The sequence below is a fragment of the Lissotriton vulgaris genome, chromosome 7 (assembly GCF_964263255.1).
Source record: "Lissotriton vulgaris chromosome 7, aLisVul1.2, whole genome shotgun sequence".
In the NCBI taxonomy this organism is placed as follows: domain Eukaryota; kingdom Metazoa; phylum Chordata; class Amphibia; order Caudata; family Salamandridae; genus Lissotriton; species Lissotriton vulgaris.
The window spans coordinates 507,883,614-507,908,529 of NC_141695.1; positions in this window are offsets into that span (position 1 = coordinate 507,883,614).

Below are 24,916 nucleotides of genomic sequence, written 5' to 3' on the forward strand. Positions count from 1 at the left end.
GGGTATACATGTACTCCCACTAGTTTGCTCTTGTCATACATTTGGCTGATCGGGTTGCTTCTATGTACTGTTCCTTGTACTAATAACTCACTTATAAGGATTGAAAAATTACATGTAAGCCCTCATAATGAATAAAAGTGCATACTTCATACCACCATTTGAACATATGTGTGTTATGTGCATTATGCCATGCTGTTGGTAACAATGTGTCTCTATTATTGCATAAGGTCACCTCTAATATCCAGTTATGTAATACCTACGTGTATGAATTCTTAGACATTCAGCAATAAAAAAATTAGGCCAAGTGGGCAGTCCAATTACATTTGCGAGTAATGCAAAATAAAAACTATCAAAAAGATAGCAGTGGAAATGCAGTACCTGTGCAATCCTCAAATATTGTGGTTAATATTGATTAAAAACAAGTTAAAACTGGTGCTGCAACTGACTACACTCCTGCTACTAAGAAGTGTAGGTATGGTAATTATAAATGCAGGACCACATATAAAACTTGTGCATGTCTGGAACAAACAGCAGTATCATATTAACAATATTACACAAAAAGTTAGATAGTTGTTAAATGTATTCTAATCCAAAACTAAGGTACAAAAACTGGAAAGTAAGTACTTAGTCATGTGCCAAAATATGGCTGTTAATTTGATTGAACCTGGTTGCGGACATGTGTAAACGTATCCCAGTACTGTTGAACCTTGAATATTGATGCTATGAAAATGACACTTTTGTGGAACCTCTTATTCTGCTCATGGAGGAAGTACTTACTTTCCACTTTAAATAAAAAATCGTCTCTATCTTCCAAATTTTCAGAGGACTATCTCTGGGCAAAGCATTAAATCATGACTGGGACATCATTACATACTTGTGTGATTTGTTACAATACTTAAGTGGTTTATTAAACGTGATTTATTACTTTCGATCTAATGTTGAAACTCCTAGATAGCTCTGAAGAAGGCAATCTGATGAAACATACTGGCGTAATCTGCAATGTCTGTAATTTACCTGGAAATGAAATCAAGATGTTAAGTGTTAAAATGTTGCACACTTACTAACTATTTCAGCAGCATATTGAACTCTTTGTTCCTTGTTTTCTATATAAGATAACACAGTCTTGCTGCTGTTACATGAGTTGTAGTTAGGGGTGGGCGGAGTTAGCAGAGTTGCACTAGGAGGAATTCCACGGAGTTGCATAAAAATTCTGTGCAATTCTGAGGACTTCCGCTCCGCCCTAGTTCATCACCTCATAGCGTAGAGATTGGTGCGATGCTTGCATCTGCCTAATGTCAAATGTCAACTAAGCGCAGGTAGGGGGCGTGCCAGGATGGGCATTCTTTCCTGTTATTTCTTGGCTTAGGTTGAACTTTCTCATCTTCCCTGTGGCCATCGCTGGCATGGCTGTGCTGCGCATACAACACTGGCTTTGAAATGTAGACTTAGTTTTCATGTCTAAAGTGTCAGGCATGTTTGTGGTTTAAAGTTCTCTCTACATGTATGTTTGTCGCAGCCTTTTGGATTTCCCTAAGAAAGATATGGATTACTTGCAGAAGTGACACTTTTTTGACTGACTCTTTGTTTATGGTCATGTGCAAGAGCTGCAGTTTGCCTTGAAAAAAAGGTCAGAGGAGGGGCAGAGAATTAAAGACATTGTTGACTGCGGTCACAGAAAAAGCTCTTTTAACGTAATGAAGGACACAGGGCCTTATTATCAAGAAAGGGCGATGCATTATCGCCACTTTTATTGGCAGGAAACTGCAGATAAAGCGGCAATAACGGGCTTGATAATATGCCCTTGTGAAATCCCATAGAAGCCCAGGTTAAGGTGTTAACCTGGGCTTCTATGGGAATTCACATGGGCATATTATCAAGCCCATTATTGCCACTTTTCGGCAGTTTCCTGCCGATAAAAGTGGCGATAATGTATCTTCCAGATCATCTGTGCTCCTCTAACCATAGGTTATGTAGTGGCTTTTGCCCTGCCTCACTCCTCTCTGTTCTGCAGCAGAGGAAATACCATTGGTCTTGAATAAACTGTTGGGCTCAGTAAGGACTGCCACAAAGAGGAACAGAAAGGAGAAGGCGAGCCATAGTTTCCCTTCATGATCCTCTCCCATTTCTTCTTTCCTTTCCCTCCTTCCATCCATGGCCTTTTGGCGATGCTGATGGAGATCAAAAGTCCATGGCGGCATGTAACTTACATTCATTCAGGGTGGTTTGCTGCAGTGAAAGGCTTGAAGACTACTGGCAGTATGTCATAGGGACTGTTGATGTGCCGATACCATGATGACGGGGTGCCTTCTGCAGAGTTTCATGTGGATAGCAGAATAAAGAAGCATTTTAGGGGTGGGTGGCGGGGGCAAACTCTGCCACCCAGCGGAATCAGAGTTTTTTGCCGAACTCTACACGCCCAGCAGAGTTGGAAAAACTCTGCAAACTCCGCTGGTGGAGAGGAATTCCCTTCCCACCCTTGGTTGTGGTATGTTTCTGTCTATATTTCAGTCCATTGGATGAGAACATACATTCCTGTAGATTATTGTACTCCTAGTTTTGTATCAGAATGCATTTTAAAATGTTCTAACTTTTTGTGCAATATTGCATATTATAGATACAATACTGTTGTGTGCTCTAGAGAAAGCAAGAATTTTTATTCAAAACCAGGCCCAGTAGGCACACAAGATAACTTGCATAGCAGTGACATGTACATGAGCAGTTATGTATGAAATAGTAACTGGACAACAACCTCCAGTGTGTAAAAATGTGGTATGAGCAGACTAATATAATTACACATGAGAATTATGTGCTTGTCTAGAATTGTTGACTGGCCCTTGTGTTGGACTTGGCACTTTCTGCAGGGTCAACTACAGACTTTTTGCCTTCACTCCTCCATGTTTACGCAATTCATTGCCCTTAGGACTATTTGCACTTTATCACAGTGCTAACGTGCTTGTGATCTCTCCTTAAAAAATGGTGGAATTGACTTATACTCTATTGGTATATTTAACTTTCTTGTAACTCTCAAGTAATATGGCACTACATGTGCCCAGGGCATGTAAATGAAATGCTACTAATGTGTATGCAACATTGATTACCTCACCCAATTATGTAGCACTTTGAACATGTTTCAGGCGTGTCATTGTACCTCCTGTGTCTGCAGTTTTAAACTGCCATTTCAATCTGGAAAAATAAACCTTTTGCCAGGCTCAGACCTGCCTTTTTAATCTGTATAAGTCACCACTAGTGTAGGCCATGGACAGCCCAGAGGACAGGGTAAAATGTATTTAAAAATTAGTATATGTACTTTAAGTTTTCCATGTCCTGGTAGTGAAACCCCCCCTAAATTCTTATTTCACTGATGCAAGGTGTATCTCTCCCAAAGGATAACATTGGAGTTGGCTTATTACTTTTTAGAAGTGTAATTTATAACTGGGAAGAACTAATCAGTTCATGTTTGATGTCTCTCGCATCCGAATTTAAAATCCTAACTTATGGTGAAGCCAGATTTTAAATTGCAATCCTGAAAATACCACATTTAGAACATTGGCATTTTCTTACTGTAGCTAGTTGGTGCCTGTGCTCTGTCTTTGGGTCACATGACTGGGTGTGGGTGGCAGTTTGGCTTTGTGTATTCTTCCTAGACAGTCACATACACTGGCCCATCCAGCCATTAGGTGTGGCTAGATGATCCTTCATTATCAGGATGAGTGGTGGGAGATGGGCACAGCCCCACTTACACTTGAATAGGCTGTGTCCTGTCTCCACACAAAAGGCTGCATATCCCCTGTAGTTAGCTTGGAGTCAGGGCCAGAAAGGCATGGCATCTGTGCTCTTGAAATACATGCCTCTAGAAGCTTCTTTTCACATTAAAAGCACAACTGTGTATGAATATTGGACTTCAGACACAAACTCTTCAGTACACTTTGGGACCTGTGGATACTCTGCCAGGAAGTAGGACTGCTGTGCTACTGAAAGGGCTGCCACTCTGCTGAACTACTACTCTGAAGGAGCTACTGCCCAACTGTGTTGACCTGTCCTCTTGCCAGGGGAGGAAGAACAAGACCTGCAACTTCATCTGGAACCCAAGACCCCGAAGTGACTCAAAGGGCTAGTCTGCTGGCCTCATGATCTGAGCCTCGAGGACTTACATGGTTCCCCTAACAGCTCCTCAATCCAGCTGTAGTAAGTTCCTGACCCTCAAGTGGAACCTCTAAGGTCCTGGACCCTTTGTGTGGCTCAGAGGCTCTTAAATCAAGGTTTTGCACTCTCCATGCCTGCGAACCGGCCAGTTCACACAGAGAAAGTGCCGCTTGCACTGCAAATCAGTGCAAGAAGTTACCAGCCCGTTTCTTTGTGCTGCAACACTGACCACTCACAGGAGACTAACAATGCGAAGCACCAGCCCACTGATCCACAACACTTGGCCTGCTCTTCGCTCCATACCAACAGCGTTTTCCTTGCTCCTCATGAATGGGGCTTGTGGCACAAAACTTGAGAAGATAAACTTTAAGTTACACTAATATGGGACTGTATACGACCCATGCTTCATCATGGTTGGCCTGAACTTTTGAATTTGACCTGATCCAGCAGGACCAGCTAGCCACGGTTGGCACTTTCTGCTTTTAGGGACTATTTTAGTTTATTCTCTAAAAACTTACATGTCCAATTCTACCAAATGGATTTTTGTCATTTTAGTTGTGTTTTATTAAAATAAACATTATCTTTCTAATTTGGTGTGGGATCTTATGTGTGATGTTTTCACTGTTTTACTGTTTGAAGTTTTACACAAATATTTTACACATTGCCTCTAAGTTAAGCCTACCTTTACTTAGCAAGACTGTTCTGTGCCTAGGTACTAGGGGGATAAGCAAAGGTTTATTTGAGGTTTGATTCTTTCTTACCCTGACTAGGATTGTGGTTGCTGCCAGTGAACTAGTTACCCAATTTCTAACATTGGTGATCAGCAGTGAGGAAATCACATGTGCTTGTGCAGTCCCATGCAGTGATTTGGTGTACACTATCATCCCATATCTAAAACCAATTTGAGTTAAAATTCTTCCTGATTGGCCTTTTTTAAAATTCATTCCTATCTGACTGATTATGCCTGTGACTTCACCGGCAAAGATGGGGTTTCAGCTTGTCAAAACTGGAGAGCTACACTATGGCTCAGCTCATGGAGTTTTGCCAGTAGAGGGAGCTGCCCGATAAAAGGAGCACTAAAAAGGTGGAATACCAAAAGGCCTTGAACACATGGGAAGGGGCCCACTAGTTGCAGTCACAACAGATGACCAGAAGGAATTGGATCATGTGGAGGGATCAGAGCAGGACTTCCAATTCCAATCCTGACTTAACCCAGGATTGGAAAACCCTCCCTGTGCAAGAGGAAGTGTGTCTTCTCACAACCTGATCCAAGAAGAACTGGTGTAAAGGCAGGCAAAGAGAAAGTACAGGCTGGAGACAGTCAAGCTCAAAATGGAGGAAAAAGAATGCCAATGGAGGCTGAGCAGAGGAAACTGGTCATCGAAGGGAGAAGTGCTTTGGAGTGTTTGGATCTTGAGTGGAGTTTTGAAGAGCTGGACATCAAGGCCAAAAAGGCAGACTCTCAGTAATGATGATTGCAGATTTTCAAATACAAAAAAACGTGGACAAGTCCTTTAGCAGGTTGAGTTCAAGGTTGCTCACCTGTAACCTAGTAGGAACGCTGACAACAGGTCGTTGTCTTATGAAACCCCTAATCCACCTACCTAGTAGATGGCATGCTTTATCATCGGGGTCCAGCTGGATTGCCGAATGGAATCCAGCTGTGCTTTGACTCCTGTTTACAGCGAAGCAGGTTGTTTGTGTAAAGTGAAGTGCTAAGTGAAGTGAAATTAAATGATAAAAATGCCTGTAGGAAATTCCCTTGTAAAAGTTTTAATAAAAGGGTCCTAGGGCATGAGTAAAAACAAAGGCGTGATATATGTGAGGTGTAAATGTGCCTCAATATCCCTGAAAAAGTGTAGGTCAACTAGTTTCAGCCTTCTACGCTACTCGTGAGGCTTGCCTCAGGACCAGGTATAATGTAGGTGGCCCAAATAGATTATGGGAGGCCACCGCAGGGTGTATATCAGTGCATACCCTAAAGTGCGCTGTGAGTGTCGTGGATCAGGCTACTTACAGATCCAGCGAGAAGAATATCTGAAACGGAAACAAGGAATATGCAACAGATATATTCACACCATTATTTGCTGTCATGCATGTCCTAAGCATCTGCGTTCCTTTGTGTGGCAGAACCTGCATTGAAAATAAGGTGTCCGTCATGCATGAGGTCTACCTGGAATTAACCATGTGTGGCTACAATGTGCTATGGGTGCACATAATAATATGCTTTGAAAAGGTGTTTGGTTTTTCTTTTTAAGTGTGGTTTAATCTGTCGTAGTTGGCCAATATCGGTCAGCTCGTCGCTTACATGGCACTTGTTGTGATATTAAAATGATACACTTAATGAATAATAGTGCTTAGTTTTTGAGGCAGAGAACACATGAAACAAGGACAGATTCACAAAACGGGATTGACTGATATTAAACAGAAATGTAAAGCTCACTTTGAACTCTCCTGTGTGAGGATTCATGGATCCAGTCACACGGGGGACTTCCTGTATTGTGGACCATGAGAGGATGTAAACGATGTAGGCATTCGTCAGAGGGAAAGTTACACAAATGTGGTTCATGTATTGGCATGGAAAGCGTTGCGGTGATCTTACGGTCATTTCTAAGACAGGATTGAAAACAAGCTGTTTCAAGTAAACGCGGGTGTTACGTTTGTGAAGAAGTTACCAAAAAACGAGCACTCATATAAGCGCTTAAGTGGCAGTAATCACGAGGGCATATTTAAGAAAGGATTGCAAGCTGTTTTTGAGTAAACGCAAGCGTTGTGTTTATAAAGAAGTTACCACTAAGCGATTGCAGATTTTCTACAGTGCCATCTAGAGACAAGAGGGTCCATACTCCTAAAGGACTGGTGCCTGAGTTTGTTGCGGGAGACAATATTAACAAGTGGTTTGAGGGTCATAAGATTGCCTTACAGCTTCACAGGATCCATAAGGTGGACTGGGGGGCTAGTATATGGGGAAATATTCCTTATGAGGAGAGGGACACCCTACTGGCCCTGAAAAGGGAGACAGAATGAGGTATCCTCCAATGAAGGAAGCCTTTGTCAGGAAGTGTGGCCTCATCCCAGAGAAGTATAGGCAGAAGTTTAGGGACAGTCAGAATATGGCCCATCAGATCTAGCTGGATCGTGTGGATTCCTTTTGCAAGACACTAGATGGCTGGGTGAAAGGCAGTGAGATCAATGATTATGGATGGGCTGTACAACTTGATTACAAGGGAGCATATGGTCAGTCTTTATTTCCAGATCTGATCCAACTACTTATTGATAGAAAGCTCACTGGTCCTAGGGAGCTTGCTAAGGAGGTGGTACAGGTAGTGACCCCAAGAAGGGTGGCTCATTTTTTTCCTATCAGAGTAAGGGGGGAGGTGCACATAGACACAGATAGGTCCCAGAATAAGGTGGGAGGAAAGGGTTTTCATGAACGATCTGAGAAAGAGAGAGATTGTGCTGGGCGATGGCCCAGGGCACCCCATTTTCAAGCAGCTGCTTTGGTTTTTCTCAGTTAAGACACAAGCATGGAACTCTGCCTGTCCTAAGAAGCCATGCACTGTTGGAACCTCTACACTGGTGACCAATATGGCCTTGGAGGTAAGCAGTCTCCTTGATCTCCCTGAGCTGGGATGTAGGCACAGAGTGTGAGCTGGTGATCCCTGAGGGTGGTAGTCACCACTTCCTTCAGTTGAAAGTGAATCGGGTCCCAATCACTGCTCTGAGAGACACCAGGGCTAGCCAGACCATGGTAGTGGAAAAGCTAGTTTTTCCAGAGCAGTACATCAGCCAGGTGTATAGGGTGACTCAGGCCCATGGGCAGGACGTTTTCCACCCTATAGCTGACATCCCTGCAGTGGGGTGCGGTGATGACCCAAAAGAGGGCCATAATTCGTCCCCAAATTCCCCAAATGCCCATAGACTGCATTCTGGGGAATGAGTTGCCCCTGGTGGAGAACTCGGAGGGATGGCCACCCAGGACACAATGGCAGTTTAATTTTTCTGGGGGTACCACTACCAAGTGGAAGGTATGGAAGCCCAGCTTGAGGGGCAGGGTGAACCTACCACTGTCCCCCGATCAGTCTCAGGGTACAGACCCTGGCCTGAGTGGGCAGTCTCAGGATATCACCCCTGAACTGGTAGGAAGGGGAATGGAAGAAGGGTGCCTAACACCCGGGGCTACTGCCCCCCACTCTGAGAAACCTCAGTGATCAAAGAGAACCCTGGATGGCTTGGGACCTTTCTCCTGGTACTGACAGGTGGCAGTGGTTTCTATTGGATACTGTCCTTATGGTAAGAGTTTTCTTTAGGTTAGGGACAGAAGTATGATCCAAGGGTGGAGTGGGCCACATCACTATGTTGGGCATGGTGGTCCTGTCTGCGTACTGGGATGCATCTGTATGATAGTTAAAGTTAGGTGCCACGTAGATGGAGTCCACAGATAAAGAGAAGTGTTCCCCATGGGTCAGTTCAGTGGCTCAGGAGAGTATAGAATGAGGGATTCAATTGAGTTGAGACAGGCGTCAAACTGACAAGTGCCTTTGGACTCTGGGCAATTTACCAGTAATGAAGTGCTTGTGCTTTCACCATAAAACATTTAAGAGTTGGCATATCCCAATTGGCATATTTAATTTATTTGTAAGTCCCTACTAAAGAGGCGCTACTTGTGCCCAGGGCATGTAAATTAAACACTGCCAATGGGCCTGCAGCACTGATTGTGAAACCCACTTAAGTAACTCTTTAGAAATGTCCCAGGTCATCCATTGTGGAGCTGGTGAATACAGTTTTAAACTGCCATTTCGAATTGGCAAACTAAGGGCCAGATGTAGGAGCCAAAATACTGGTCGGTAATGGGAGATTTCGGCCGTTACCGACCGGTATTAAGTATTTGGCATGTAGCGGCCCTATTTTACTGATTCGGTAAATTTACCGAATCAGTAAATTTACCGAATCGGTAAAATACCGAATCAGTATTCGGTAATTTTCAGATGTAGGTGGGACTCTTCTGAGTCCCACAGGCCTTACCGAATCGGTATTTTACCACCCAATCCAATTGGGTGGTAAAATACCGATTCCAGGTGTGCATGCACATGTGTGCATGCACACCTATGCCATGTGACAGACAGACATGTCACACGTGCCTGAATCCGGGGTGCCAGACTGTGTCAAAGTGACACTCCCTGCACCCTTGCAACATTCGGTATTTACCGAATCGGTAAATACCGATTCGGTAATGCCCATTGATTCCTATGGGCTTCAATGCCCATAGGAATCAATGGGCATTACCGAATCAGTATTTACCGATTCGGTAAATACCGATTGTTACAGAATCGGTAATTCAAATACCAATTCTACCTTAATCTCCCCCCTTCTATTTTACCGATTCATAAATACCGAATCGGTAAAATTCGGTATTTATGAATCGGTAAAATATACTTACCTACATCTGGCCCTAAACCTTTTACAAGGCCGAAATCTGCATTTTAAATACATATGTCATTCATAAGGAAGGTCATGGACAGCCCAGAGGGCAGGGTACAATGTATTTAAAATATAGCACATGTATGTTTAAGTTTTATATGTCCTAGTAGTGAAACGCTCTTAAATTTATTTTTCACTACCTCAAGGTCTAACTCTCTCATACTATCACATTGGAGTATTACATTTTAGAATTGTATCTTCCAAATGAGAAGAGATGACCGGTTCATGTTTGGTATCACTGGAATCCTAATTTAGAATCCAAACTTATTGTGAAGTTGAATTTTAAATTACAATACTGAAAATGCCACTTTTAGAAAGTTGGACTTTTCTGGCAGAAAGTTGGCCTTTTCTACCTTTAGCCATTTGGTGGCTGAAGTCTGTCTTTAAAACATATGACAGTATTTGGTGACAGTTGAACTTTGTGTATTCCTCTTAGAAAGCCACACACAATGGGATTGTAGGTGTGGCTGGACGGGCCAGCACTGGCAGAATGGCTAGGAGAAGTATTCTTGAAAAACCTGGATCCTGTCTCCACGCACAGGGCTGCATATTCCCTGTAAATATTCTGGACCCAGGACCAGGAAAGCAGGGCATCTGTGTACTTCAAAGGCATGCCTCCCGAAGCGTCTCCTCAATTCATAGTCACAACTATGTGTAAATACTGGAACTAAGACACCAACTCTTTAGCACACTTCTGGACCTGTGGATACTCTGCAAGGAAAAATAATTGCTATTCTGCTGAAAGTACTGTCACTCTGCTGGACTGCTACTCTGAAGAAGTTACTGCCCTGCTGTGCTGACCTACTAACCTTTAGCCCGGGGAAGAAGAATTGGACCTGCAACTTCATATTGAACCTAGGACCACAGAGTAACTCAAAGGGCTACCCTACAGGCCTTCTGATCTGATCCTAAGGGACATAAAAGGCTCCCTTAACAGTTTCTGGTGTCAGGTGCAGCTGACCCCCAAGTGGCTCAGAGGTGCCTTTTATGTCCTGGACCTTTGGTGTGGTTTACGTGCTCTTAAATATAGCTTTACTTTCACAGCTGCAAACAGGCTGGTTCGCACCAAGACTATGTGCTCACATTAAAAATCAGTGTGAGTCGCCGCCAGCTCATCTATTCGCACTGCTGCATTGACAGCTCGATGGACTCCCAATGTTAAGCACCAATTTGCCCAGCTTTGATTCCCAGTGTTCTCCTTCATAAATGCCGAACAAAAGGGGGTGGTGATGGACGGAGCATCTGAACCAATCAAACACTCACACCCAGTCAAAAGATCTGGGTTTAATCCATCACCGTTCTTTAGCCCACTCTGCCACCCCAGTTCAGACATGGCTATATGCAAATCAGTCTGACCCTGTGACTCATGGGAACATTCCAGCCCAAACTGCCAAGCCATGTCTTCCCTGGACCGGAAACAAGCTTCCGAGGACTGATTTCTGGCATTCCAGCCGTCTTCAGCCCGGCTTGCTTGAATCCAGTGGCAAAGTGAGCAAGGGACTCACGTCTGAGCATACCCTGCCACTCTTATGGTGGCCAAAAGCAGTACAAAAGGGGGTGGTGATAGACGGAGCATCTGAATCAATCAAACACTCACACCCAGTCAGGGTATGCTCAGTCCCATGCTCTCCACACCACTGGATTCAAGCAAGCCGGGCTGAAGACGGCTGGAATGCCAGAAAACGGTCCTCGGAAGCTTGCTTCTGGTCCAGGGAAGGCATGGTTTGGCAGTTTGGGCACAGGGTCAGACTGATTTGCATATGGCCATGTCTGAACTGGGGTGGTTTGGAGTGCAAAAAAACGATGGATTTAGGCCCAGATCTCTGTACTTGGGTAAATGTATGACATTGTTCTGCATTCTGTCCATCAACTGTGGTTTTTGCCTTCATAAATGCCAACAGCCTCCTATGGTGTCCCCCTTATTCTTTGTGACCCTCCCCAATGTGAGCTGGACCCTTGGCACAAACCATGAGAAGGTAAACTTTTGAGCTGGACTAATCTGGGGCTTATCTGACCCGCGCTTCTTCAGAGGCTGCCTGAACTTTGACTTTTACTCGGCCCAGAAAACCATAGTTGGTGCTCTCTGCCTTTAGGCACTATTTTATAGGTTATTCTTTCAAAAAGAAAACCTCTAATTCCACTGATTGGATTTTTGTCATTCTGTTATTATTTTATGTATCAAATGAAGCTCTATTTTAATAATCCGGTGTGGGATCTTTTGGTGTTTAATTCTAACAGTTTTACTTTTTGAAATGTTGCACAAATACTTTAGACATGGCCTCTATGTTAAGCCTGACTTCTCTGTGCCAAGCTACCAGGGGATTGAGGACAGATTAATTTTGGGTCTGCTTGTGCCTTACCCTGACTAGGATTGTGGTTGTCGCTTGACCGGAACTCACAACCCCCTCAACCAGTATCTAATTTCTGACTAAATTAAGACCTAATGTCCAACATGATGAATAAATAGTTGACAAAATAACCCATAGAAATTAATGTAAGGTAAGGACACAAAGAAACCATCTAACGCAAATGTTAGACCTGGCATCATTGGTGTGGTTTCCCCTGTATTTTTGCCTTTGACTCCTGTGTATTTGCTGTGTGCTGGACTTCGTTTAGCTGGTCTAGATTCTTTGGGCACTTTGCCACTGCTGTTCAGTGCCAAATTGCAACTGCTTCCTTTGTAAATTATTGTTATGGATTGGTGATTCTATGATTGGCATATTTGATTTACTAGTCAGTCCCTAGTACAGTGCACTGCGTGTGCCCAGGGCCTGTAATTCAAATGCTCCTAGTGGGCAGGCAAAAGACAGTTCTTTTTGCATTTGTCAACTCTAGTGGGACGGTATGCCCAGACATGGGTCCTGTGCTCTCCATGCCACTGGAGTCAAGCTATCCTGGCTGATGAGGGGTGAAACCCTGAACCCGGCCCCAAGATGCTTGTTTTCAGTCCAGGAAGGACATGGTTTGGCAGTTCGGGCTGGACTGTTCCCATTGGATGCAGGGTCAACACTGATTTACATATGGCTGGGCTCAAACTGGAATTGCATGAGGAGCAAAAAAACAATGGTTTTAGGCCCAGATCTCTGTACTGTGGTGAATGCATGACATTGTTCTGCATTCTGTACATCAATTGTACTTTTTGCTAGTGTGCCTGCAGCACTGAGTGTGCCACCCACATAAGCAGCCTGTAAAGGTAACTCAGGCCTGTCATTGCAAGGCCTATGGGCAGACTGGTAGTGCCATGTTAACTTGACAAGTGCACCCAGTGGCCAGCCCCTAATCTTCCCTTTTCTTACATGTTAGTCACCCCTAAGATAGGCCCAATGTACCCCTGTGGACAGGGTGCAGTGTATGTAAAAGGTAGGACATGCCCTGGTGTGAATGGCATGTCCTGATAGTAAATAAACTGCCAATTCCGTTTTTCACTTTTGCAAGGCTGCCTGTTACCATAGTATAGAATGGGGGGTCTGCTTATAACATTTTATAAACATACCTACCCCTAGGAACAAGGTAGGAAATTACAGTTTAGTATGCCTTGAGTCAGAATGTTAAAATGCATCTTTTAGTGGGGTGATTTTTACATTATGTGTTTGAAAATACCACTTTTAGAAAGTAGGTATTTTCTTGCTTAGCCATCTAATGTGCCTCTTCTAGAATGTGTCTGGTTTTGGTGTTACAGGGTCTGGGGATGTGCAGTGACTCTCGAGAGTCTGGATGAGTCAGAACTGGACTGAATAGACCTAGGATGCATTTAGAGTAAGGGGAGGGGATTTCCTTTCACCTAAATGGGCCTGGTCTGCCTGCCACAATGCTGTTTCCACCTCCTGCCAGGAACCTGCACCAGAGAGGACAGAACTGGTTTTGTCTGAGCCCTGGACTTCTCTGCCACAAGAGAACAACTGGTTTTGCATTATAAAAAGAAGGGCCCAGACTCCAGCCTTTTAGATCACTTCAGGGAAATACAGAGGGACCTTTGCCAAGGAGAAGAGCTGGGGAACCGGGGGAGGAATACTGCCCCTGTGCTGTTTGCTATTTGGGGCTGGCCTGCAATGGTTACTTTCTGCCAAGGAAAGGGAAAACGATTTTGCTCCTTTCTGTGCCCCTGCTGGAAAAAGATCTCCATGGGCTTGAAGAGCTTGCCTCCTGTTCTGAAGTCTCAGGGACACAAAGACTTCACCACCAGCTCACCTGAACTTCCCTCCCGGGAATTCTGACCTGCCAAGAGGTGCCTGTACCTGTTATGGGCCTCTTTAGGTTGTTCTGGCTGTTGGGAGTTGGAAAAGCATCGTAACAATGAGAAATGTGACTCATCACACATGTTTCCAATACATTGCCAAAGAAATCGTCGCAATGCCTGCCCACAGCTCAAGAAATAGCTGCATGTTGCATCGAGTGCACCGATCGCCAAAGTCCGGGATCCACGCACCAACTCTGTTGCAAGCCCTGCTGTGCGGCTGGAACAACTCACGCATTGTCCCAACTTGTAGCATCACATATAGGCGCAATGTCTGTTGCATTATTGGGTGAGGCAGTAAGAAACCGATACATCACCTCTCCATGCAGTAAGAAGCCTATGCATCACCTCCTCTCCGATAGGGAACCAACGCATCACCTCCCCTGCGCAGCAGTAAAGAACCAACCCCCGGAGCAAACAACTGATGCATCACCTTATCTGAATGTTAGGAACCGACGCATCACCTTCCCTGCACCCTTTTTGTTTTTGTGCGCGACGCATCCAAGGTATTTTGTGCGAATAGTGTTGTATCTGCAATTTACTTTGAACTGAACTATTTCTACTATTTTAAAGTCATCCTTTTATTACTGTATTGTGGATTTTTGTTGTTTTGGTCTTGTGTGGCTTAGACAAAGATTACTTATTTTTCTAAACTGGTATGGTGTCTATTTGCAGTGTTTTCACTGTATTACTGTATGTGTTCAGAAATGCCTTACACACTGCCTCTGAGATAAGCCTGTCTGATCGTGCCAAAATACCAAGGGGGTTATTTTAGAAGTGTTTCCCCCTTACCATGACCCGAAGCAAGGGTCCCTATTTGGACTGAGGTATTCACCTTGTGGCAGGTCAGAACTCTCTACAACAGAGTTTCAGGGGAGAGGTGGTGAATACTTTGTGTCCCTGAGACTTCAAAACAGGAGGCCCACACTCATAGGCACACTGAATGAATGAATGAATGAATAGAAGCTTTATTCGATTTTGTTTCTTAAAATCATAAAAGCATACAAAAATAACAGTAATTAAAAATAAATATATACAGTCAACAAAAACATAACTTCACATTAAAAAAAAGACATAGCCCCAACCTCAGAATTCGGCGGTGAGACATATTTTCAAGGGGTTTATCCCTATCTTGAATAAAGGTACACAAGTTTGTCCTTTAAAGTGAGTGAGCTCAAAAGTTGCGACAATTGTGCAATGAAACCCATCTGTTGGCAACAGAGAAACTAGTACCACTGGGTACCTGGACTTCCCCACCCAACGTGTGGTGGTAGGCTATTGTTGTTCCTAATCGGGGGATATTTGGCGTACAGGGATAGAAATCATGTAAGTCCCAAGTCTGGATTGGACCATCCCCCTCTAGGGCTGGACAAGATCTTAAATATGGTGCGATGTTCCGATTCCTGAATCTGACCAGAACCAAATCCCCTGAAATGTTTTTTGGTAGGCGGCCCAACCAGCCCACCCTTCTCACAGACAGGATTCCGCCGTCTTTGTCCGGTGGTAGGGGTCTATTCCTTCCCAACCAGAATATAACTTTGTTCATTAGATCCAGCTGGCGCTCAGTTTTTCCCAGCGCAAGTGGTGGGACTCCAGTGAGGACGGACACATATGGCGCTGCTTGTGGCGGAAGGTGTATGTTTGGTGCAATGCGTATTGACTTGGCCTCTGGGGGCCTTGATATAACAGGTTTGGAAGGAGCTTTAAAAGTAGTTGAACCTGGGATTATAGGAAATAATGGAGTGGCTTGCTTACTTGTAAGGATGGCAGAGAGCTTAGCTGGTGGAGAGGTGGTGGTTGGCTGGGATCGGTTCGAGTTTACAGGATTATCAATGGGTTTCAGGATGGCCGTGATTTTGTTCTCGAGACCCAAGAGCCTTTCCCCTATACCGTTGATTTGTTCTGTTAGTGGGGAAATGATGGTTTTAACAATTTGTTCAATCTGAGTCAAAAGAGGAATCTGGGAATAAGATATTGGTTCGTCCAGATTGACATCAGTCTCCTTGATGGTAGGGAGATTGATTTGATTTGATTTGATTTGGACTTATAGAGCGCATGGCTGCCCTGGAGCGTCCCAGCGCTAATCCTAACCTGAACCTAATGAACTCAAATGAGGGACGGCATTAAGGGATGGTAGGGAAGAGAAAGGTTTTAAGTGCTCTTCTAAATTTAAGGTGAACAGGTTCCATCCGTAGCTCTCTAGGAAGGGCGTTCCATTTGTTTGAGGCATTCAGCGAGAACCGGCGGCCTCCTGTGCGTGCCTTCCTCACTCTTGGGATGATGGCCAGATTTTCCCTATCGGAGCGTAGGGCCCTGGTCGACTTGTAGGGGCGAATCAGTCCTCTCAAGGCTGGAGGGCCTTTGCCATGCAGAGTTTTATGAGCGATACAGAGTGACTTGAAAGTGATCCGCTCTTGGATGGGGAGCCAGTGCTGGGCCTTTAGCAATGGTTTGGCTGATGCCCTTCTAGGCGCCCCCATCAGCAGCCTGGCTGCAGCGTTCTGGGCTCGCTGGAGAGTATTGATCGTAGCAAGGGGGGCAGCGAGGAAAAGGGCGTTGCCATAATCCAGTTTGGACAGGATCAGACCCTGGATTAGCAGCTTTCTGGATTGAAACGGAAGGAGAGGGAGAACCTTCCGGGCTGCTCGTAGCAGGCCGAAGTAGCCTCCTGCCACCTTCTGCGCATGGGTCTTGAAGGTTAGTTGGGGTTCAAACCAGATCCCCAGGCTTTTAATTTGTTCCTTGGGGGGAGGAAGGTCTCCCATACAGGGGGGCCACAACTCGGGGGGTAGAGAGGTGAGTTGATTGCCTAAGAACATGATCTCGGTCTTAGTTCCATTCAACTTGAGTTTTGAGCTGGACATCCAGGAGGAAATGGCTGTGAGACAATCCGGGAGGTCGGCCGAGCGGCCCCCTTGTTGTGACAGCGAGACGACAAGCTGGGTGTCGTCTGCGTAGCTGATGGATTTAATCCCAAATGGGGCTACTACCTTCTCTAGCGGGGCCATGTAGACATTAAACAGCGTGGGGCTGAGGGAGGAGCCCTGCGGCACCCCACACTGGAGAGGGGTGGCCTTAGACATGGACCCATTCTCCCAAATCCTGAAGGATCTCTCATCCAGGTAGGACTGCAACCATTTAAGGGCTGATCCTGTGATGCCCAGCATGGCCAGGCGTTGGGCCAGAACTGCATGATCTACGGTATCGAATGCAGTGCTTAGATCCAGGAGGATCAGAGCTACCGATCCCCCTGAATCCAAGATGCATCTTACCTCTTCAGTCATCGCCAGAAGGGCGGTGTCTGTGCCCTGACCCGGGCGAAAGCCAGTTTGAGAGTCACTGAGGAGGTGATTAGACTCCAGGTACTCTGAAATCTGCCTATTCACCACTTTTTCGGCCACTTTGCTCAATCCAGGTAGAAGGGAGATTGGGCGAAAGTTGGCCAGATCGGAGGTGTCTAATCCCGGCTTCTTTAGGAGCGTTTTGACTCTGGCCTGCTTCCAGCTCGGGGGCACTATGCCCGAGGATAATGACGTATTAAGTAGCTCAGTAGCTACGGGGGCAATAGTATTCAAGGTTTGTTTTAGGATGTGCATCGGGATTGGGTCTGAGGGGGAGCCACTTTTTATATTGGATAGGATGCTACAAAAGTCTTCCTTGGATATAGTGTTGAATGCCTCAAATTGAGGGCAGGCAGGGTCCGGAGGAAGGATTTCGATGGGTCCAATGGCGGTGGATTGCGGGAGGCTGTCCAGGATTTTCCTAATTTTAGTATCGAAGAATTCTGCTAACTGGTTGCATTTCAATACAGGGTCGTTATGAACCAGCGTGGGAGCCGGGACTTTAAGGAGCTGGTTAATAATTTTAAATGTTTCTCTGGCAGAATTGGCTGAAAGACGAATTTTTTCTTCAAAAAAGGCAGCTTTGGATTTTTGACGTGCCGATTTATAGAGTTTTAAGGCAGCTTTATATGCAGATTTGTTAATAGGTGCCCAGTCTTTCCGCCACGCTCGCTCCGCTCTTTTACAGTCTTTTCTAAGTTCTCTTAGTTCGGGCGAGAACCAGGGGGATTTGAAAGTATTGCTCTTTTTGGTACTAGGTTTAAGGGGCAGAACCGAGTCCAGGGACTTAGTAAGCCAGTCTTGAAAGTTTATATCTGCTTGTAGGACATCGGATACTGCAAGAGGTGTCGATTGTTCGAGAGCACTTGTCAAATTCTCTACTGACAGCCTTGGCCATGGTCTTTGAAGTATGCTGGGACAGGAGGCCTTAGTTTTTTCATTATAGAATTCCCACGAAAAAGGTACTACGAAGTGGTCTGACCATAGCAGGGGCAGTGGGGGTTTGGCTACGAGCTGGGGGATGTTGGAGAAGATCGGGTCCAACAGATGGCCCTTGTTGTGGGTGGCTTCCTTGCTAGTCAGCTTAAGGTCAAAGGAGTTGAGGTTGGTAATCAAATCAACGGCTGAGATATCCTTGGGATCGTCAAAATGTAAATTCAGATCACCCAGGATCAGAAAATTCGGGGCCTGAGCGGCAGCTGATAAGGTAGTTTCAAGTAGGGAGTCAGAGAAGTGTTTTAAGCTCCCCGGGGGTCTATAGATGAGGAGACCTGAGAGGGAGTGAGTGGGTGAAAGCTGAATATTAAAGCTTGCGCTTTCAGCGTCTGAGATTCCACCCTCCTGCAATCTGCAGGTCAGAGAATCCCGGTGGATTATGGCGAGTCCCCCCCCTTGCCTTTCACCCTATTCATACATTGAATATTAAAACCACTGGGTAGTGCAGAGATAATATCAAAGTCTGTATGAGGGGTTAACCATGTCTCCGTCAGGAAGAGCAGGTCAATATTGCTGTCCTCTATCAGCAGGTTGATCTCGACCGCATGCTTAGGCAGCGATCTGCAATTGAGGAGTGCCATCTGAAGTATTCTCCCAGCCTTCTTCCCAGATGTCTTCCCAATTATGGGGGCCGGGCAGGCTGGGCATCGACAGAAAGGGAGATTTAAACCGTCCCAGTGAAGACATCCTGGGTCGATTGAGCGTCGTAATGATAGGAGTTCCTCCCTGGAGAAACTTGTGGGTATAAGCGGGACCACGGGCATAGTGACTGGCCCTAGGCCCGGTCTGGCCCGGACGGGCCCAGACGGGCTTGCCTCTGGCGCGCCCGCTGCGCCCGCCCGCTGCGCGGACGGAAAACGGACTTCATTAAGTAACGCCCGGGCTGTGATTCGCCCGACCGCTAGAGCGCTGACCGTGCTTTTTCGCCAACAATGGCGGCCAAAGTCGTCGCCCTTTGCAAGCCTGTGTTCCACCGAGAGTAGCCCTAAAATCGGCCCCCGGTGTGTAGTAATGGGGGTAGGAGAAGCGCCCGGCTGTCCCAGACAGCGTGAGTGCAAGGATGCAATTTATTCAGCAACTTCGTTCCACAACACGATTTTTACAATCAAAAGTGCAATAGTGATATTTAAAAGAATAAAAACAGGGGGGGAATGCCTAACTCCCGGCTTCCGCCTCAGGAGCGCTTTTGAGTTCGCATAGGTGCAAAATAGCAAGAGAATACCTGGCTAAGCCTGCTGCTCTTATACGCCCGGGCTGTGATTCGCCCGACCGCTAGAGCGCTGACCCTGCTTTTTCGCCTACAATGGCGGCCAAAGTCGTCGCCCTTTGCAAGCCTGTGTTCCACCAAGAGTAGCCCTAAAATCGGCCCCCGGTGTGTAGTAATGCGGGTAGGAGAAGAGCCCGGCTGTCCCAGACAGCGTGAGTGCAAGGATGCAATTTATTCAGCAACTTCGTTCCACAACACAATTTTTACAATCAAAAGTGCAATAGTGATATTTAAAAGAATAAAAACAGGGGGGGAATGCCTAACTCCCGGCTTCCGCCTCAGGAGCGCTTTTGAGTTCGCATAGGTGCAAAATAGCAAGAGAATACCTGGCTAAGCCTGCTGCTCTTATACGCCCGGGCTGTGATTCGCCCGACCGCTAGAGCGCTGACCCTGCTTTTTCGCCTACAATGGCGGCCAAAGTCGTCGCCCTTTGCAAGCCTGTGTTCCACCAAGAGTAGCCCTAAAATCGGCCCCCGGTGTGTAGTAATGCGGGTAGGAGAAGAGCCCGGCTGTCCCAGACAGCGTGAGTGCAAGGATGCAATTTATTCAGCAACTTCGTTCCACAACACAATTTTTACAATCAAAAGTGCAATAGTGATATTTAAAAGAATAAAAACAGGGGGGGAATGCCTAACTCCCGGCTTCCGCCTCAGGAGCGCTTTTGAGTTCGCATAGGTGCAAAATAGCAAGAGAATACCTGGCTAAGCCTGCTGCTCTTATACGCCCGGGCTGTGATTCGCCCGACCGCTAGAGCGCTGACCCTGCTTTTTCGCCTACAATGGCGGCCAAAGTCGTCGCCCTTTGCAAGCCTGTGTTCCACCAAGAGTAGCCCTAAAATCGGCCCCCGGTGTGTAGTAATGCGGGTAGGAGAAGAGCCCGGCTGTCCCAGACAGCGTGAGTGCAAGGATGCAATTTATTCAGCAACTTCGTTCCACAACACAATTTTTACAATCAAAAGTGCAATAGTGATATTTAAAAGAATAAAAACAGGGGGGGAATGCCTAACTCCCGGCTTCCGCCTCAGGAGCGCTTTTGAGTTCGCATAGGTGCAAAATAGCAAGAGAATACCTGGCTAAGCCTGCTGCTCTTATACGCCCGGGCTGTGATTCGCCCGACCGCTAGAGCGCTGACCCTGCTTTTTCGCCTACAATGGCGGCCAAAGTCGTCGCCCTTTGCAAGCCTGTGTTCCACCAAGAGTAGCCCTAAAATCGGCCCCCGGTGTGTAGTAATGCGGGTAGGAGAAGAGCCCGGCTGTCCCAGACAGCGTGAGTGCAAGGATGCAATTTATTCAGCAACTTCGTTCCACAACACAATTTTTACAATCAAAAGTGCAATAGTGATATTTAAAAGAATAACAACAGGGGGGGAATGCCTAACTCCCGGCTTCCGCCTCAGGAGTGCTTTTGAGTTCGCTTAGGTGCAAAATAGCAAGAGAATACCTGGCTAAGCCTGCTGCTCTTATACGCCCGGGCTGTGATTCGCCCGACCGCTAGAGCGCTGACCGTGCTTTTTCGCCTACAATGGCGGCCAAAGTCGTCGCCCTTTGCAAGCCTGTGTTCCACCGAGAGTAGCCCTAAAATCGGCCCCCGGTGTGTAGTAATGCGGGTAGGAGAAGCGCCCGGCTGTCCCAGACAGCGTGAGTGCAAGGATGCAATTTATTCAGCAACTTCGTTCCACAACACAATTTTTACAATCAAAAGTGCAATAGTGATATTTAAAAGAATAAAAACAGGGGGGGAATGCCTAACTCCCGGCTTCCGCCTCAGGAGCGCTTTTGAGTTCGCTTAGGTGCAAAATAGCAAGAGAATACCTGGCTAAGCCTGCTGCTCTTATACGCCCAGGCTGTGATTCGCCCGACCGCTAGAGCGCTGACCGTGCTTTTTCGCCTACAATGGCGGCCAAAGTCGCCGCCCTTTGCAAGCCTGTGTTCCACCGAGAGTAGCCCTAAAACCGGCCCCCGGTGTGTAGTAATGCGGGTAGGAAAAGCGCCCGGCTGTTCCAGACAGCGTGAGTGCAAGGATGCAATTTATTCAGCAACTTCGTTCCACAACACAATTTTTACAAGCAAAAGTGCAATAGTGATATTTAAAAGAATAAAAACAGGGGGGGAATGCCTAACTCCCGGCTTCCGCCTCAGGAGCGCTTTTGAGTTCGCTTAGGTGCAAAATAGCAAGAGAATACCTGGCTAAGCCTGCTGCTCTTTTACGCCCGGGCTGTGATTCGCCCGACCGCTAGAGCGCTGACCGTGCTTTTTCGCCTACAATGGCGGCCAAAGTCGTCGCCCTTTGCAAGCCTGTGTTCCACCGAGAGTAGCCCTAAAATCGGCCCCCGGTGTGTAGTAATGCGGGTAGGAGAAGCGCCCGGCTGTCCCAGACAGCGTGAGTGCAAGGATGCAATTTATTCAGCAACTTCGTTCCACAACACAATTTTTACAATCAAAAGTGCAATAGTGATATTTAAAAGAATAAAAACAGGGGGGGAATGCCTAACTCCCGGCTTCCGCCTCAGGAGCGCTTTTGAGTTCGCTTAGGTGCAAAATAGCAAGAGAATACCTGGCTAAGCCTGCTGCTCTTATACGCCCGGGCTGTGATTCGCCCGACCGCTAGAGCGCTGACCGTGCTTTTTCGCCTACAATGGAGGCCAAAGTCGTCGCCCTTTGCAAGCCTGTGTTCCACCGAGAGTAGCCCTAAAATCGGTCCCCGGTGTGTAGTAATGCGGGTAGGAGAAGCGCCCGGCTGTCCCAGACAGCGTGAGTGCAAGGATGCAATTTATTCAGCAACTTCGTTCCACAACACAATTTTTACAATCAAAAGTGCAATAGTGATATTTAAAAGAATAAAAACAGGGGGGGAATGCCTAACTCCCGGCTTCCGCCTCAGGAGCGCTTTTGAGTTCGCTTAGGTGCAAAATAGCAAGAGAATACCTGGCTAAGCCTGCTGCTCTTATACGCCCGGGCTGTGATTCGCCCGACCGCTAGAGCGCTGACCGTGCTTTTTCGCCGCAATGGCGGCCAAAGTCGTCGCCCTTTGCAAGCCTGTGTTCCACCGAGAGTAGCCCTAAAATCGGCCCCCGGTGTGTAGTAATGCGGGTAGGAGAAGCGCCCGGCTGTCCCAGACAGCGTGAGTGCAAGGATGCAATTTATTCAGCAACTTCGTTCCACAACACAATTTTATGTTATGATTATGAACGGGCATCACGGTGGTTACAGTTGGTGTATGAGGTTTTGATTGAGTCCTTTCGGCCTTGTCCTCAGTGTTATCTCTATTGACAGGTAGTAACCATGAAAGTACAGAGGCTTGTGTATTGACTTTGTTAAATAAAGAGGGGGTTTCCTGTAAACTGCCTTTAGTATTAGTAATGCGGGTGCCGTTGGCGAAGAAGGGTGAGTCTACACTGACATATTTTGTTTTACATAGTCTATTTAGCTCACCCCATGGCGAGAGATTCTGCATTCTTGGGGAGTTTAGTGGAGGAGATAGTGTACTAGATGGGGAGTAACAGGGGCAGATTATGTCTGTAACATGCACAGTTGGCCGGGAGTTTGTGGTAAGCATTTGGTGCATTTGCCCCGCATGACACCCCTGCGCATCTGGGCTTGTTCCCCCCTTACAGGGCATGATCACAATGGCAGTAATGATGTTACGATCAGATGTTAAGTTAAAGTATGTACACTATACCTCCTTTTGCAGAAATACCAAGGGGGGTGGCCCGTCCCGTCCTAATCGGTCCACGGAGGGCCACAGAGGGCCCGCCCTTTGCCCGGGCTTAGCCCCGGGCGCTCCCGCGTGCGACTCGCAGGGCGAGAGGTGCTCCTTCCCGTTTAAGCGCCTCCTGGCGCGTCAATTTCCTCCCTTTGGCAGGCAGGCAGCTGGGAAATGTAGTTTCTGGCCGGTCTCCGCGCTAGACTGCGCGGCCCGGCAAACAGGGTCCCAGGGTGCAGGGTGCAGGGTTAAGGCCGTTGCCCTCATGGCGCGGTGATCAGCTGGGCTGATGTGGATCCCCGAGGCTCTCTGCGCTCCTTCCCTTCCATAGGCACACTATTCTCCCTGCGATTTTAGGCTGAATGGCTGTGACTCATTTGCAACACTATGGGCCTGATTACAATTTTGTGTGGGAGCAGGATCTCCATGCCACCACCCCGATCCCACACAACCATCCTGTTTGCGCAGTGACCAACAGATTATGACTTTTTTAGTCACTGGCGGGCTTTTTTTTGGCGTCCCCACAGCGGGAAACATCCGTTACAACGCGGATGTTTCAATGCGGTGCTGTTACGACGCGTCCGTAACAACGCAAGTCGTTACCACGACTTGCGCTGGAGGGCGCTAGAAGATTAAAAATAGTAAATTTACTATTCCAACACCTTCCCTAGTGTCCACGGGGACTGGTGTTAGAATAGTAAATTATACTATTCGATATCCGCGCCCCCAACGCAAGTCGTGGTAACGACTTGCGTTGTAAGGGACGCGTTGTAACAGCACGCGTTGTGACGGTACATGTTGTACCGTCACCCATCCCCCCACAGCAGTACCTATGAAATAGGCATTGCAATGGGTACTTCAAAAGCAGAGCCCGCATTCCATGGACTGATGCAGTCCGTGCCATGCAAGTACAGGGATGCATGCACACACGGGGCAATGACCCCAAGGCCACGGAAAGACCTGTAGGGCCCCTTTGTTTCCTCTCTGCCACTGTTTTTGTGGAGGAGGAACTGCCATGAAAACTGTGGCAGAGAGAAAACTTGGAATGTGCTTGGTGGGACCGCAGCCATCTCATCAAGCATTTTGAGGCCTCAATACTGCCACATCACTGCCAGGAATCTCTGATCGGCGGTGCAATGAGGCCTAACTGCCCAACTTGTAATGGGGTGGTCGAACCACAGGCGCGACAGTGGCTGGACCTCCACCGCTCTGCCACCATGAGTCTGGCAGTCTGTGGACTGCCGGACTCATAATCGGTCCTTTAGTGTAAAACTTGGATTGTTCACAGCCACCTATGGCTTCACAGCATAACATTGACTACAGAACTCTCACTCTGAAAATTCTTCCAGCACCAATTTCTGAGCTGCAAAAGTAGGAGGAATCCACCGTGGGTATATGAGCTGACCTTTGACTTCTAACCTAAATCAGCTTCCAGGTAAACACTACAGTTTTAGCAAGCAAGTTTTACTATCACGTGATAATGATTGTTTCAGCAAGTGTGAAGACATCATTTAACCATTCAGCTCCGATATGCTTTCACACTCAAGGATGATGTTCAAAATTGGATCTACCAGAAAGACTAAGCTGTGTGTAGCACCCATGTTACATGAAAGAAGACAATCACACAAAGCTAGCAATTATTAAGAAAGCCTAAGGCCATTGTGGGAAAGGCATTCACAAAGCAAGCGTTTGGTGTTACAAACTATGAGCAATAATCCTCAATTCAGTCATGTTCTTTGTGATTTGCAGGTGC